A 17576-nucleotide genomic window follows, 5' to 3' on the forward strand; every position below is an offset into this window, starting at 1 on the left:
GGGAGAGCATATCTGGTTGTCCCTCTTTTTGTGATTTGCACAGTTGCTTATGCTTCATACCTATGTCACTTCATTGGAAACAACCTCCTAATCTTGCATGTCTGTTAAAACTAGTTAGTTTTCAAGATGTTACCAGCATTTGAGCTCTCTACGTTTTTTTCAAATCTCTTAGTGAACTCCCACCCCCAAATAGACTTCTGTCTCTTCTACCTGTACGCTACGGCTAAAGGTTAGCTAGTGACAATTAGAGTGCCATTTACAGTAGTGTCAGAAAATATTAAATACCCTGATATAAATTAAGCAAAATATATGCAAGACATGTACACTTAAAACTACAGAATGCTGTTGAGAGAAATTGAAGAAGACCTAAATTAATGGAGAGAAATATCTGTTCGTGGGTTGGAATATTTAATTGCTAAGACGTTACTTCTTCCAAATTGATCTGCAGCAGCAAAGCTTATACTTTATCATGCATCACCATCACCAGGAAGGCTTGTTAAAACACAGATTGCAGGTCCCAGCCCCAGAGTGGTTGATCCACTAGGTCTTAGGGTGAAGCTTGAATATTTTCATTGCATCAAGATCCTTGGTGATACTAATGCTGCTGGTCAAGAGCCCATGCCTTGCAAACCACTGGTGTAGAGAGTTAGTCAAATAAAAATCAAGTTAAAATTCCACCAGACTTGTAGAAATCAAGATATAGATGAATTCTAAAATATATTTGAAAATGCAAAGGCCCTAAAGTAGCTGAAAGCAATCATGAAAAAGGAGATTAAAAATTAAAGAACTTACACTGTCTGGCACTAAGACTTACTCTAAAACTGTAGTAATGAGGTACTGGAATAAGGATATATAAATAAATGAATGGAAAAGAATAGAGAATCCAGGGGCGCCTGGGTGGCTCAGTCGGTTAAGCGTCCGACTTTGGTTCAGGTCATGATCTCACAGTTTGTGGGTTTGAGTACCACATTGGGCTCTGTGCTGATGGTTCAGAGCCTGGAGCCTGCTTCAGATTCTGTGTCTCCTTCTGTCTCTGCCCCTCCCCCACTTGTGCTCTGTCTCTCTCTGTCTCTCTAAAATAAATAAATGTAAAAAAAAGAATAGAGAATCCAGAAGTAGACACCATACAGCCAATTGGCTTTGACAATGGCACCAAAGGAACACAATTACAAATGGAAAGACTTTTCAACAAATGGTGTTAGAATAACTTAATGTCCACATGGAAAAAATAAAGATCCCTACCTGACATCATGTGCCAGTATTAATTCAAGATGGAACATAGACTAAACATAAAAGCTAAAACTTAAAATCCTTCTAGAAGAAACCATAGTGGAATATTTTCACAATTTTGGGGTAAACAAGAGATAGCGCTATCCAGAAGGGAGAAGCATTGATCATTTGAACTTAATCAAAATTAAAACTAAGCTTCTCAAAAAATAACATTAGCAAAGCAGTAAACTGGGAGAAAATAATCACAGTGTATGTATTTGACAAGACTCGTATCCAGACTATACAAAGAACACCTCAACTCAATGATTTAAAAGAAAAGAAGGCAACGCTAATAAAAATTGGGTAAAAATCTTGAACAGTCACTTTATAAAATACAAGAATGAGCACTAAGCCTATGAAAAGATACTCACCATCTCTAGTCCTCAGGGAAACCACAATGAGATGCCACTCTACTAGACACACAAGAAAAGAGCTAAAATTCAAAAGATTAACAATAACTAGAGCAACCATACCTTTCATGTAGTACTGGTTGTTGTAAAAATAATGCAACCACATTAAAAAACTGGCTGTTTTTTATAAAATCAAACACATCTACCCTCTGACACCAGTTTTTTTTTCTCCTGGCCCCTTTCAAGTCTGAAGGAATAAATATTTAGGCATATTTCTTGGGAAGCTCTGTCCGAAAGAAGGTCTAGTTGCCTGGCAGACCATGAATGGCCTCCTGATTTGTGCCCAGCCCACGTTTTCTTACTTTCCTCCTTCTGCTTGTTATACCCACTCAACTCTACAAGAACTCCCTACTGTTTCTCAGGTTTCCTGTCTTTTCCCTCTCTCATCAGCTGGCACACTTCTGCTTGTGCTTAGTTCCCTTTAAAGTTCTTTGATGGGATTCTTTGATTCCCTTTAAAATTCCTCGACTGTTTGCTCAACTTTTCATCGTGTAGAGTTAATTGCTCCTATCTAATTAGAACTGTACTGCCATGTACAGCTGTGTAGCTCTTTGAGTTCAGTATTATAACTCTCTGTTTTATTTTTCCATCTTTCTGACTATAGTATGAGCTGTATGGCACAAGACATATTTGTTTGTATGTCACAGATACCTAACACAGAGCCTGATTAATTATTTGATAAGCTTTTGTTGACAGAATTGGAAATCTCATTGCCATGTAAGTGTATTTCGTGGTCTCCATGCAGTTTGAATTTCCAACAACCCACTGTAAAATGACCTGATAAAACTGAACATATTTTGAATTTGAGCATTGCCTGTACTGTATTGTTACTGTTGGTTGCCAATATAGTAAAGCACCTATTCGTCAGTGTGGTACAAGTTGAATTAATATTTCACAAAATTAATGAGGTAGACTTTTCCTAGTGATGACCATATTCCATTTGAAGTCACGTATAGCAAATATTTTTAAATATTTCTTCTTCTTTCGTACTGACAGAACAGTAGGAAACAAAGTTTTCTGTTGTAAAAAGTAAATAAATGTATTGCCAAATGTTGACAAAATACATGACTCAGCAATAGGTTTACAGACACTAGAAGAAAGCTATAATATTGGACCTCACCTATTTCATTTTTAATACATATACTCCATAAAAAAAGGAAGAGAAAATTCTAGAAACCAGTAGAAATGGAGATGGTGATGCTGTAGTCAAATGAAAGGTTGGGGTAGCTAGGTGGGATAATACTTAACAGTAATTCCTTTACTTGACTGTGTTCTCAGATCTGACCTAGAAGCTCCAAAGAGTCACTTTTGTCCATGTCCAAGGTGATTTGGCTCTAAAAGATATCACAATGACTAAAAGATAAATATGTGAGTTTAAAATAGTTGCCAGAATTCCAATCTGTTAATTTACAATAGAAATTCAATTAGCACAGGAAAAAACAGTAGGTTACCTGGTAAGTATGACATTAGGATAAAGGGAGTTAAGTAAAATAAATGTTTAATTGCATCAGGGCTATAACTGCCTATTGTGTCCATCTCACAATAGGGATAATCTGACCCATAGGAATGGAAATATTTAAATAGAATTGGCCACAGTTCCCAACATCTGTCTCTATACTAGGAATAACCTTATGATTTGGAATAGTAAAAATTGCCATGTGCTGGTTGAGGCTTTTGCTTTCAGGGATGCTGTTTTTATGGACTGCCAGCATTTGTCTCTGTGATCTCTTCTTTTCTTTGCTTCCCCATTCTGACTGACATATTATTTCTTTTGCTATTACAGTGGTTACATTATGATCAAATGTTGCTGACCCTGCAGATGTTCTTTCGTTTATTCTTTTCACATCACTGTTCTGACCTGTAAGATGTTGATCTTACAGTTCAATTTTCAGAAAAAAATCTTATTTCTGAATTCTTTTTATAAAGTTTTATTTTTCAGTAATCTCTACACCCAACATGGGACTCGAACTCATGACCCCAAGGTCAAGAGTCGCATGTTTCACCAACTGAACCAGCATGTGCCCCTTACTTATGAATTCTTGAGGCCCATTTCACCATTGTCTCCAAGTAACTGACACTTATTGCTTGAGTTCTCAGTACCCAGTATTATTATGTTCATTTTAGAAGTTACAGAATTGAAATGTCTTTTAAAATGGATATTTTGCATATGTAACCCCACTTTCCTGCTGCCTTAAATTGCAAAGATGGATTTTGGACCCCTACCTCAAACCTCACACTCACTTCTGGTTATGAAGTGGAAATGGATAAGAATATTGCAACATGTTCATATAGTAGGTTACAGCATGATTCATTAAAAATAAATAAACTAGGGCTGCCTGGGTGGCTCAGACGGTTAAGCATCCATCTCTTGATTTTGGCTCAGGTCATAATCTCATAGTTTGTGTGTTCCAGCACTGCATCAAGCCCTGTGCTGACAGCATGGAGCCTGCTTGAGATTCTCTCTCTCTGCCCTTCCCCTGCTTTCTCTCTCTCTCTGTCTCTCTCTCTCTCTCTCTCTCTTTCTCAATAAATAACCTTAAAAAAATGAATGAACTAGAGTCACATTTATCAATGGGGATAAATCTCAGAAACATGATGTCAAACAAAAAGAGCAAGTTACAGAAGATTTCATACAGTACAATACTATTTATATAAAGTTTGAAAGCAAGGAAAGATTAATGGACCGTCAAGTAAAGTTAGCAAGTTAAACTCTGAGTTTACTTTTTCTTTGCAAGCCTAATGAAAACAACAGCAAAGGGATTTGTTTTAAAAAGCATAAACCTACAAGGTCAAAGAAATTGAAGAGACAAAAACAGCAACAGTGTTTTAGAAGCTGGAAAGCAGAGGAACAGGTGGTAACAGATTTAGCAAAATGGAGAATGGCTTCTCATCCAGCAGAGAAGAAAGCCCAGAAGCAACCCGGTTTATATCACAGAACCTCAGAATGTTCAGTAATTGGCAGTGCCAGGAAATTCTAAAAGTGGAGTTGAGGCTGGTGCTAAAAACAGTAACTTAGTTGAAAATCTGCTTAAGAAGCAATTAGATGCTAACCAGTAAATTGTAGGTGCAATAATAGAGTTGGAAAATCACCATTTTTCAGTGATCATTGTAATAGCTTATTCAGGGAAAAATTATTAGTGGGTGCTAAAACCATTGGGTCAAATTTTGTTGGGAAACACAATATTTACATGATCTCACGGCATCTGGGTGGCTCAGTTGGTTATATCTGCCTTCAGCCCAGGTCATGATCTCACAGGTCGTGGTTTCAAGCCCCGCATGGTGCTCTGCACTGACAGCATGGAGCCTGCTTCGGATCCTCTGTCTCCCACTCTCTCAGCCCCTCCCCCGTTCTCTTTCTCTCTCTCTCTCTCAAAAATAAAATAAACATTTAAAAAAAGATATTTACATGATCTCAAGGTATCTCCCAACAGATTGCTTATTAATTACAAAGGGGAAAAAAAAGGTATACTCAGAGTAGACAAATCTAGTGGATACCACCTTAAACAAGTAGGACAGACTTCATATGTGTGCCTCCTTGTATAATGCACTGAGAATAAGGTAATATTTATGTTGTATTTCTTCAAATACAGAACCCTAATCTAATCATGAGGGCAAAGCCAGAAAACCTAAATTGGAACACATGTCATTAAACACCAGATGGGTCATGTTAGTGTTATGAACAACAAAGAAAGACTGATCAACATGACAATTAAATGTAATATGTGACCCTGGATTGGGGAAAAAACTTAGCCATAAAGGACAGTATTGGGGTAATTAGTAAAATTTGAACATGAACCATATGTTAAATAATAGCACTGTATCAGTGTTAAGTCTTCTGGAAAAAAAAAAAAAGAGAAGGATGCTATTAAATTCTTTTTGTGAAAGTCTGAAAACCCAGCAACTTCTCTCCCATTTGAAAACTGGGAGTTTATTTATGGAAAGTTTATTTATTTATCCAGACAAATTTGAGTGAAGAGGTACCAGTCAGAAAAGAGAGTGATTAAAGGAACATATACTTACTGAACTTAACAAATGAGGTTGAGTTAAAGCTAAGTACATCGACAATAAACAGAATTTACTTATTATTTCCAAGAAAAACAGAACTTAGGTAGGAAAAATAAAAATCCTAGTATACTAGATAACTTACTTGTTATAGTGTTTATTCATAATATAAATATTGAATATTGATCTATAACTATTTGGAGAGTATTCAGTCTCAAGAAGGATGAGGTAAATCCTCATTTTCTTTTTTTTTTTTAAGTTTATTTTGAGAGAGAGAGAGAGAGAGAGAGAGAGAGAGTGTGTGTGTGAGGGCAACTGGGGGAGGGGCAGAGAGAGGAGGAGATAGGGAATCCCAAGCAGCCTTCAACACTGTCAGTACAGTGCCCCATGCGAGGCTCGAACTCATGAATCATGATATGGTGACCTGGGCTAAAGTAAGACACTTAGATGACTGAGCCGCCCAGATGCCCCATAAATCCTCATTTTCAGTAATAAGTCAATATACAGTGCTTAAAATTGGAAAGTAAAGAAGTAGTAACACAAAAACGTTTTTAGATATTGTGGAGGATTTAGGAGCAGAGTCTTCCTTTATAGCTGTGAAACAGTTTCTCAGCTCCCTTGTTTGGCCTGGGCCATAACCAGAAGCATCATTTGAAAGCATATCATAAATATTTTAGAACAATGTAGCCCTATAAGTTATGTGAATATATAATTTTTATTTAAAGAGAAGAATTTTGAAAAACATACGTGATGCTGTAGATGAGAGGTAGCAAAGTTTTTCTTCAGAGCACCGTATAGTAAATATTTCAGGTGTCGTGAGACACGGTCTCGTTGCTCCTGTTCCTAACTCTGCCATGGTAGTGTGAAAGCAGTTATAGACTACATATATGAGTGAGTGTGGCTATGTGCGGTGTAACTTTATTTATAAAACAGGTGGTGGGTGGATCCAAGTTTGCTAACCGCTCCTACTGATTACTGGTTTTCAAATTGGCATACCTCTACCCCTGAGAACACGAAGATGTCCAGTGGGATATGCGGGTATGGATGGCCTTAAAGAAACTAATTTCCGTATTCTCTCTTTCCATATGTCATCTTTCCTAAAAATGATCTGTCTGAGAACTCTTTCTGGTCTGCCAGTTCTCCTTTTTGACATCTTTCGTAATCATCTGTCTCCCACTTTTCAAAAGAAAAGCTTACCCCTTGTCCTTGCTAAATCTTACTGTGGTGCATTGCCTTGGGGTTTAAAAATCTCCAGGGCACCAAACAGAGACTACTGGAGAGTGAATTTCTCCTGAGGGATAGTCTCTTGAGACTAAACCAGAGAAATCTTCAGTAAAAATTACTGAACGGGGCAGCACATTATTTCAGCCAGCTGACAAACTCATGGCAAGGATCCATGCCTTCTAGTTTCTTTGTCCACCTAGATAACCATTTATCTATCTTAAAATTAAAATCCACAAGTGAGAAAGTTGTCATAGAGACACATAATAATACATTTATTTGAATTTAAAAATTAAGTTAGACTTCTTCTGACAGAGAAGTCAGATTTGGCTGATTGGGTTTGACAATGAGGACTGGCTTTGCCAATTAAGTTATACGGCTATATTTTCCATAAATTGAGTAAGTTAAACTGCAGCTCCAAGGCTTTGACAAAAACATATTTAGAGGATGCATTCAATATGCAATAAACTTGAAAATACATCTTGTGCCATTATTTAAGTGTCAATTTAAATGTGCAAGATGGTAAATAGTTTTCAAAGGTCTTAGGAGATAAGTGTGCAAAACAAAGAGGAAATCACTACTGCTGTTGTTTATGGGTATATAAACATGCAGTGGGGTGCCTGGGTGGCTCAGTCAGTGTGCGATCCAGCCCTGCATCAGGGGGCTCTGTGCTGGGCATGGAGCCTGCTTGAGATTCTCTCTCTCTCCTTCTCCCTCTGTCCTTTCCCTGCTTGTGCTCGCACATGTGCTCTCGCTCGCTCGCTCTCTCTCTCTGTCTCTCTCTCAAAACATAAGAATAAAGATGTAATAAAAGTATTAAAAACATGCATGAGGGGCACCTGGGTGGCTCAGCTGGCTAAGAGTCCGACTTTGGCTCAGGTCACGATCTCATGGTTCGTTTCCTGAGTTAGAACCCCACGTCGGGCTCTATACTGACAGCTCAGAGCCTGGAGCCTGCTTCAGATTCTGTCTCTGTCTCTGTCTCTTTGCCCCTCCTCTACTTGCTCTCTGTCTCTCTCTCAAATATAAAACATAAAAATAAATAAAATAAAATTAAAATAAAATAAAATAAAATAAAATAAAATAAAAACACATGAAAATGATAGACAAGAAATTGAGAGTAGTTGTTACCTCTGGGGAAGTAGAATTTGGGGGGAGGGGTCACAGAGTGTTTTATGGATCATATCTGTAGTGTTTTATTTCTCAAGCTGTATGTTGGTCATATCTGTACTGCTTTATCTGTGGTATTTTAATATTTAAGTTGATTATAGCTATAGTATTTTGTTTCCTAAGCTGGATATTGGCCACTTAGATATATGTAATATTATTAACTATATTTATACACTTGAAATATTTTATTAAAAAATAATACAATGTGTGGAAATTAATAAACAAAACAGATGAACATAAGGGAAGGGAAGGAAAAACAAAATATGATAAAAACAGAGAGGGAGGCAAACCCTAAGAGCCTCTTGAATACAGAGAACAAACTGAGCGTTGTGGAGGGGTACTGGGTGGGGGATGGGCTAAATGGGTGATGGTCATTAAGGAGGGCACTTGCTGGTATGAGCACTGGGTGTTATATGTAAGTGATGAATCACTAAATTCTACTTCTGAAACCAATATTATACTATATGTTAATATGAATTTAAATTAAAAAAAAGAATACAATGAAACCTTGTAATCGTATATTTTAAGACAACGTATTGGGTTCCTGATACAAAAATAAGATATCTAGAATAACCTGAAAAGTGAAATACTTGAAATTCTAAAATACTGAAGGCACTTAAGAAGTTATCATAGCAATATGCATAAAAAACAATCATCGTAGCTTAAGTTTTGGAATTCCTTGTTAAAACCTGAATGCTTGTATATTTTTATTATTCATTTAGTTACTTAACAAGCACCTGATATGTGCCTAATAGCTAACATAGTTTCCTTATAGATTTCTGTTGTACATACCAACCTGTCCTAGATATAAACTCTGTTCAATTATGTTTAGATTCAGTTTTTAGTTTTCTTTTTATTTCCTCTGCAAAAGTCAATTAGTCTGATTCTTTGAGGTCGCAAGGGAAAAACATTCACATATTGCCTTCAGAAATTAGATTTTATTGCAAGTTTACACAGGGAGCATTATGTCTTCAGTTATGTAGTCATTCTCGGATCTTTGGTTTCCCAGACTGGAAAGGATATATCCTTGAACTTGATCAACATCCCATTCTTTATTCACCTACTAGCGTTTCTATCTCCCCAAAGAAGATGTATCTGGATGGGTTGACCACCATCCGCAGTGAAAAGTTCCGTCGGGTGGAGTTATGCCAGTCATTTCACCTCCCTCATGCCTAAAACTGTGTGCTTCTTTTGGCTAGGCACAGCATCTCCCCATTCAGGAGCGCCTGAAGCCCTGCAGTTTATACCTGCCAGTGGAGTTATTGCACACTTCTATGAGTCTGGCACGACCAGAGTTATGACTTTACTTGGTTTATCATCCTTTATTTGATTAAAAAATTAATATAACAATGTTACTGGGCACCTGGGTGGCTTAGTCGGTTAAGCATCCATCATCAGCTCAGTTCATGATCTCATCGTCCATGATTTCGAGCCCACATTGGGCTCTGTGCTGACAGCTCAGAGCCGGAAGCCCGCTTCAGATTCTGTGTCTCCATCTCTGTCTGCTCCTTCCCTGCTCATGCTCTGTCTCTCTCTTTCTTTCAAATATAAACATTAAAAAAATTTTTTTAATAAAAAATTAATATAACAATTTTAAAAATAGAAATAGTAAAATACCCCAAATCCTATAGCTGGTTGCACAATTCAACTTTAACAAGTTATTCATACATTGGTATGTTATTTTAATTTCGGTATACTTTTTATTTTGTATGCTGACATTTTCACTTAACTATCATAATAAATGAATAAAAACAAGCACTTGAAACTCAATGACATAACACTTAGAAATGACTTTTCTACATACCTTTTTTGGTATTGACCTCTAGCTTTGTAAAAAAAGGTGATATAAAATTTGACATGCTTCCCTAGAAAAAATGTGGTAGGAAATGAAAGTAAATCTTGAGCATTTCAAGCTTGTCAGAGTCTATACTCAACCATAAGCTAGTGTGTCTCCCTAACTGGAGGTATTTATTTATTAACTGTGCAAGAAATTTTTATGCTAGTTTGTGTTAATTTTTTTGGTTTTCCAAATATTGATTTTAAGTAGGTCTTGCTAAACATTATCTCAAACTTCAAGCATCCCACCTTTCTTATTCTAAAAGGATTGCTTCTCTTTTTTTAATGTTTATTTATTTATTTTGAGAGAGAGAGAGAGAAAGGGGGGGAAGGGGCAGAGAGAGAGAGGGAGAGAGAGAATTCCGAGCAGGCTCTATACTGTCAGCACAGAGCCTAATGTGGGGTTGGAACTCACAAACCTGTGAGATCATGACCTGAGCCAAAACCAAGAGTAGATGCTTAACTGACTGAGCCACCCAGGAACCCCTAAAAGGATTGCTTCTTAAATGCCTCGTTACAAAGCCGAGGTCTGAGTTTGAGCTTCATTTATCCTTAGCACATTTTTTCCTTCTATTTTGACCTTTTATCTGACTTTTAAAGTGCAGAACGTAAAAGGGTTTTTTTTAAGTTGTATATAAATAGATTGCCATTATTTATTATTTTTAGATATGCTTATGCTCAGTGTCTTATGAGATTCATCATAACTTACTGGGTGCATATTAAACACTATACAGAATTTGTTCTGAATAGTTAACCTTCTGAGTCACATCATCAGTTACTAAGACAAGTCCCATTTAGGTGTTAAAACTGGGCTTACACCCAGTGAAAAATGGTTAAGGGAGTTAAAATGAGGGCAGGTTTGTATTTTTTTTTAAATTCACACCTTTCTCGGTTATCTTACCAAAACAATTTCTTATGATATTCCTCTTATTCTTCCATGTTGAAGAAATAATGATTATCTTCACAATCTAAATTTCAAGAAAAATAAATTGTTACTGATTACTTTTATCAGATGTAAATTGATTTCTTTAAATAATGGTGTTTAGGAAGATTATATTGGTTTTATTTGTGATGTACCCTCTAGGATATCAAGCCACTGTTGATTGTCACAGTTAGGCATGCCAGATTTTATTCTCAAATATTTATTATGACAGTGACAAAATACTGTACTAATTTGCTAAGTGTATGTTGTTGCTATGGTAATAAGAAATTAGGCATTTTTTATAACTTTTCTGATATACATATGTTCACTGTGTTTCATGTATTCAAATATACTTAATTTCCTTCTGAAATATCACATTCTGTTGCCATTGTGATACTTTTTTTTTTTTTTTTGCTGTTTTTCTACAACTTGAACAAACGGATGTGTCATCTAGGGTAGGGTTTTTCAATTTATGCAATACATTAGTGGGTTGTGAAATCAACTTAGTGGGTTATAACCATTTTTTCTTTTTAACAGAGTAGAAAAAATACACAATAGGAAATACTAACAGTATTGTTTTATGAAATTCTTATTTCACATACGCACATATGTTCATGTACTGTATTTCTTATTGTGGTGGCTTATTTTTATGGGTCAACTTGAGTAGGCCACAGCACCTGTGGTCAAACACTAGTCTAGATTTTGCTGTGAAGGAACTGTTTAGATGAGATGAATATTTAAATGAATAGACGTTGAGCAAAGCAGATTACCCTCCATAATGTGGCTGGGCCTCATCCAATCAGTTGAAGACCACAAGAGAAAAGAGACTGACCTCCTCTGAGAAAGAGGGGATTCTGCCTGCAGACTCCTTTGGACTCAAGCAACATTAACTCTTCCCTGGGTCTCCAGTCTACCAGCCTACCATGAAGATTTGGACTTCTTAACCTCCACAATTATGTGAGTCAATTCCTTAAAATTAATCAGTCTCCCCCATATATATACATATATCCATACATATATATATAAATACATACATACACATATATATAAATATACACACATACATTCATACACATGTTATTGGTTCTGGTTTTTTTTGACAACCCTAATATACTTACTAAAGGTCATAGTACAAAAAGTTGAAAATTACTCATCTTGACAGTAGTTTTTTTAAAGCTTATTTATTTATTTTGAGAGAGACAGTGCAAGTGGGGAAGGGGCAGAGAGAGAGGGAGAGAAGGAAGAACCCAAGCAGGGTCCACACTGTCACCACAGAGCCCGAGGTGGGGCTCTAACTCATAAACTGTGGAATCATGACCTGAGCCAAAACCAAGAGTCGGCCACTTAACTGACTGAGTCACCCTAAATCTTGACAGTAGTTTTTTAACCTAGTGAACTGGTGTGTGTAAAATGCTTAGCCAATGTGTAGCTCAAAATATATATTAAATAAGTGATAGCTGCTGTTATTTTATAATTTTTACTTATTATTTAAAGTCCATAAGAATCCTAATTTGATGAGAAGTTATATAGAAATATTTCTAACTTATCCACTCATTTAAACTCTTTTTTTAAAGGACTAATCTGTGTTTGAGAATAATATTTGGTATTTTGAATGTTTGCTCTATAGAAATTATCATGAAATTTTCTGCTTTGTTTCCCTCTCCCCATTTATGTGGTCTATGAGCTTCCTATATTTTTTCCACCATAATATTCCAAACAGTTCAATATATTTGAATTTTTGAAAAGATAGTCTTTGTCTGTAATTCAAGATTATTTGATATTCTCAATCTCAATGCACTAAGGGACAGACATATAAGAAACTGTTACCACATACCTCTTGAGCCCTCCCTCACATGCTCTTGTCCTGCTTTACTCCAGCCTAGCTGCAGCCACCATCTGTCTTAGGTATAATCTCACTACAGCTCTGCTGAGTAACTTTAGCTTCCTACTTTGACACTGTAGCATGGGATGCTTGTGGGGAGTCAGCCTGGAAATGTGAGAGGATTAACACACCAGGTAACCCTTGACCCGTGAGGGATAGGAACTAATGGATAAACACTCCCTGTCTGCCCCTTGGGCAAATGGGTCAAGCACATTGAAACAGTTCGGACACATTCAACATTACTCCTTAGAAGGTTCCAGCAGGAATTGGGTCCCAATGTCCAGAGCACTGACCAGAGCATACCTCTGTTTGTTTTTCTTCCCTGTTTCACTCTTTCCAGTATCTTGCTCTTCTTCCTTGGAATCACTTGTTCAGCATCAGCTTTATGAAAACCAGAATTGTTGTCTTAACAGACAAACTGGAGCCCAAAATTGAAATTGTCACTACCTAGTAATTAAATTCAGCAGGCCAACTGATTTTGTAACATGAGTGCACATTGGTCCTTTTGGCACAAAAGGATATGTCTTTAGAAATATTAAAGAGAGGGACACCTCGGCGGCTCAGTCTTTTGAGCATCCGACTTCAGCTCAGGTCATGATCTTGTATCTCATGAGTTCAAGCCCCACATCAGGTTCACTGCTGTCTGTGCAGAGCCTGCTTTGGATCCTCTGTCCCCCTTTCTCTGCCCCTCCCCCCACTTATGCTCTCTCAAGAATAAATAAAACATTTAAAAAAAAGAAATATTAAAGAGAAAGAGTGTATGTATGTCTATCAGATGTACTTGAAAATTTTGTGACCCAGGAGCATCTTAATGGGATGAAATTCTGTGCTGTCATTCAGTACTTACCCAGGTACTTGACAGACCCTGAGATTAATTTTTCAACAACAGCTTGACTTGGCCTATAAGTATAATTGAAACTTAACTCTGGAAGAGTCTAATGATTTTCTTTCCTAGTAAGAATCCTGATTGTATTTTTCTAGTTTGATAATAGAGTGGCCGTCTTACTGCTGCCCATTAGGGATTAGAAGCAGGCATCTCCTCTCCATTTGAAACACTGCTAACAAACTGACGCTCTGCAGAAGCATGTCTTAGATTATCTAACGTCTTGATCCTTTCAAAAGTATGGCTGAGGGAAATTATGTCTAAAGAAGATCTTCTAGGATAGAACTTCCCAGCTGTTGAGCCAGACCTCTATAGAGATGTGCCCACAATACTGATGCTCTTAGTCCTCCAGTGGCCACTTACTTCCTGTTGTGAAAAACCTGGGAAAGAACTACCTAAGGCCTCAGTGTGTAATCGAAATATATTAGCCACATATTTAACTTTAAATTTTCTACGAGCCCCATTAGAAAAAGTAAAAAGAAATAAGTGAAATTAATTTTAATAATGTATTTCAGTTAGCCCAGTATATCAAAATATTATCAATTCAGTATGTAACCAATATAAAAACTAGTTAGTGAGATATTTTATATTTTTAATGCTAATCTTTGAAATCCAGTATTTATCCTACATTTATAGCCTATCTTTTTTTTTTTTTTTTTTTTTTTTGTAAGCATTTATTTTTGAGAGAGAGAGACAGAATCCGAAACAGACTCCAGGCTCTGAGCTGTCAGCACAGAGCCCAGTGCAGGACTTGCACCCACGAACTATGAGATCATGACCTGAGCCGAAGTCAGATACTTAACCGACTGAGCCACCCAGGCACCGCTACACTTTTCACACTAGCCACACATCAGGTTGTCAGTGACCACCAGCGACCACCGTTGAACAATGCAGATCTAAGGGATGTACTAGCCACCTAGTGTATCAAGTGAAATCATCCAACATATAGCACCCCCATCTAAGTTGGGCTTTTGATTAATAAGTAAAAAGTCTGGAAGATAATCACTTCTACGTCTGTTTAAAAATGATTACTGAAAATATTGGTCATTTTGCTCTTTACCTCTTATTTAAGAATTATTGAAAACAAACTCTTCCTAGATGCATCTACAAAAAAAAAAGAACAAACTTTTTTTTCTCTCTGAAAGAATAAATATGTTTCCTTTTATTAAGTAAAATGAGTTATATAATTTGTTTAGCTTCTTGCCCTGGCTGTTAGGAAGTGCAGAGTAAAAGGTATTGTTAAATTACAGTAACTGTGTTAACTACATTAACACTTGCAGTTATCATATATCCTTTTCCCCATAGTTTGGCTTTTTAAACAACTTTCTTTTACTTTTTACTTTCTTTTAATGTCTTCATCTTTCTTAACAACTTTATTTTACTCCTTAAAAAACAACAACTAGGGGCGCTTGGGTGGCTTGAGTCAGTTAAGCATCTGAGTTGAGCTCAGGTCATGGTTCATGAGTTTAAGCCCCGCATTAGGCTATCTGCTGTCAGTGCAGAGCCTTTAGACCCTCTGTCTCCCTCTCTCTCTCTCTCTCTGCCCCTTCCTTGTTTGCTCTCTCTCTCTCTCAAAAATTAACATTAAAAAAAATAATAGTTCATATTTAAAAAACAAACAAACAAACCAGAATCCCTAGATTCATTGACTAAGTGAATACACTCTGGATAGGAAGAGAAATATATGAGCTTACGCTGTTAAATGTACTAATTTGTGGTACTTGTCAGATGGTCAGATGTGCAGATTTCAGTACTAGAGTGGCATAATTGCAATGGACTTGACTTCACAATGATAATAAGGAGCTATGGAGCATATATATTACTCACAGAATAAAGGCAGGAGGCATTTCTCTGCCGAAGTGTTGGGAGAGAGGGAGGGAAGGGAAGAATGAAAGAGATGTAGATATAATTAAGAGATTTATTTATTTCAGAGAGTTGCCTAACACAGCTGTGGGAGCAGGCATGTCAGAAATTTGCAAGACAGGCAGGTAGGTTAAAAATTCTCAAGCAAGAATTGATCCTGCAGTCTTGAGACAGAATTTCTTCTTCCTCACGAGACTCCTAGTTTTGCTCTTAAGGCCCTTCAACTGAATGGTTGAGGGTCACCCAAATTATGAAGAATAGCTCTTTTACTTAGAATCAATGGTTCATAGATGTTGCCTGCTTTTACAAAATACCTTTACAGCAACACCTAGGTTAGTGTTTAATTGAATAATTGGGTACTATGGCCTAGCCAAGTTGATACATAAAACTAATCATCACAGTTGATAATTAGTGCTTTTATTCTGATAGTTTTTAGTTACATTTTTTGTTTTAAAATCTTTTGGGCTTTCATCTGAAACTAATAGAACCTTGTGTGTCAGCTATACTCAAGTAAAAAAAATTGTTTTAATTTTTTTAAGAAAGATTTTTTTTTAATGTATTTTTGAAGGCGGGGGGAGGGCCAGAGAGAGGGATAAACAGAATCTGAAGTAGGCTCCAGGGTCTGAGCTGTCAGCACAGAGCCTGCAGGGCTCAAATTTGTGAACTGCGAGATCATGGCCTGAGCTGAAGTTGAACGCTTAACCACCTGAGCCACCCAGGCACCCTGAAGGATTTCTTTTAAAATTAATGTATCTAAGGGGCACCTGGGTGGCTCAGTCAGTTAAGCCACTGACTTTGGCTCCTGTCATGATCTCACAGTTCGTGGGTTTGAGCCCCATATCAGGCTCTGTGGTGACAGCTCAGAGCCTGGCGCCTGCTTGGGATTCTGTGTCTCCCTCTCTCTCTGCCCCACCCCTGCTCGCACTCTGTCTCTCTGTCTCTCAAAAATTAATAAACGTTAGAAAAAAATTTTTTTAATAAATTTATCTAAATAGTTGCTCCTTGGTGGCTCAGTTAATTAAGCAACCAACTGTTGTTTTCAGCCATGATGTCACAGTTGTGAGATTGAACCCACATTGGGTTCCATGCTGGACCTGGAGCCTGCTTAAGATTCTCTCTCTCTCTCTCTCTCTCTCTCTCTCTCTCTCTCTCTCTCTCTCTCTCTCCCTCCCCCTCTCCCTCCCCCTCTGTCTCCCTCCCTCCCTCCCTCTGCACACATGTTCTTTCTCTCTCACTGTCTCTTTCTTAAAAAGAAAAAAAGGGAGCTCCTGGGTGGCTCACCCAGTTAATAGTCTGACGTCAGCTCTGGTCATGATCTCATGGCTCATGAGTTTGAGCCCTGCTTTGGGCTCTGTGCTGACAGTTCAGAACCTGGAGCCTGCTTCTGATTCTGTCTCCCTCTCTCTCTGCCCCTCCCCCGCTCACTCTCTGTCTCTCTCTGTCTTAAAAATAAACATTTAAAAAATTTTTTAAAAAGAATTATCATTTTAAAAATAAAATAAAATAATCTAAATAAAAAAATAAAAATAGAATACACTAGGTTTTGAAGACTCAGGAATTTTGATCTTCAAATTCCTGCCAGGAAGATAGGAATATGCACCAGTGGAAAAAATTCTACTCACAAGAGTATGATTTCTCTTTTAGGTACTAGTATTTGGGCCATGCTAATTTGAATTATCTTTTATTTTCTTTTTAGTTATTAGCATATTTTACAATTTGCAATTTCCTTAAACAAGAAACAACAATGAACACATTAATTGGTGTTTTACCTGCAGCTCTATTTTCCAAGGCAATTATTTCTCAACTTAGGTAAGATTCTATGTCTTTAATATAAGTACCAATGTGAGAAAAATTTTCTGGAGTTCAAATTCTTACTGGAAAATGAGAGACTTATAAATTTGCACATATTTGTAAAATTTAAGAACATTATCTTTTACTGATAAATGCTGCTGGCTAATTAACCCTTGGAGACCTTAGTTCAAACAGGTTATCACAATTAGCAATGAAGGTGTAAGTGTGAATCTAATTAGTCACTTGGCTTAGCCTCTTTCTCAGTTAATGTCATGTTCATATGCTTTGCCTTTATAAACACATTGTATGAGAATTAATTTAAAAAAG

The 17576-nt window shown here is 37.0% G+C and overlaps 1 protein-coding gene and 1 long non-coding RNA gene across 2 annotated transcripts in view; one reads left to right on the top strand and one right to left on the bottom strand.

Annotated features, from left to right (window-relative positions):
- Positions 1 to 17576, top strand: part of NDUFAF2 (NADH:ubiquinone oxidoreductase complex assembly factor 2) — a 171211-nt gene that overhangs the window by 127313 nt on the left and 26322 nt on the right. The gene's annotated exons all lie outside the window — the stretch shown is intronic.
- LOC122238796 lies at positions 9583 to 16772 on the bottom strand. The gene is made up of 4 exons (XR_006217976.1): positions 16740 to 16772; positions 10810 to 10876; positions 9877 to 9937; positions 9583 to 9606 (listed from the first exon to the last, which is right to left on the bottom strand). It is a non-coding gene; the product is annotated as an uncharacterized LOC122238796 (long non-coding RNA).

The sequence above is a fragment of the Panthera tigris genome, chromosome A1, assembly GCF_018350195.1.
Source record: "Panthera tigris isolate Pti1 chromosome A1, P.tigris_Pti1_mat1.1, whole genome shotgun sequence".
Lineage (NCBI taxonomy): Eukaryota > Metazoa > Chordata > Mammalia > Carnivora > Felidae > Panthera > Panthera tigris.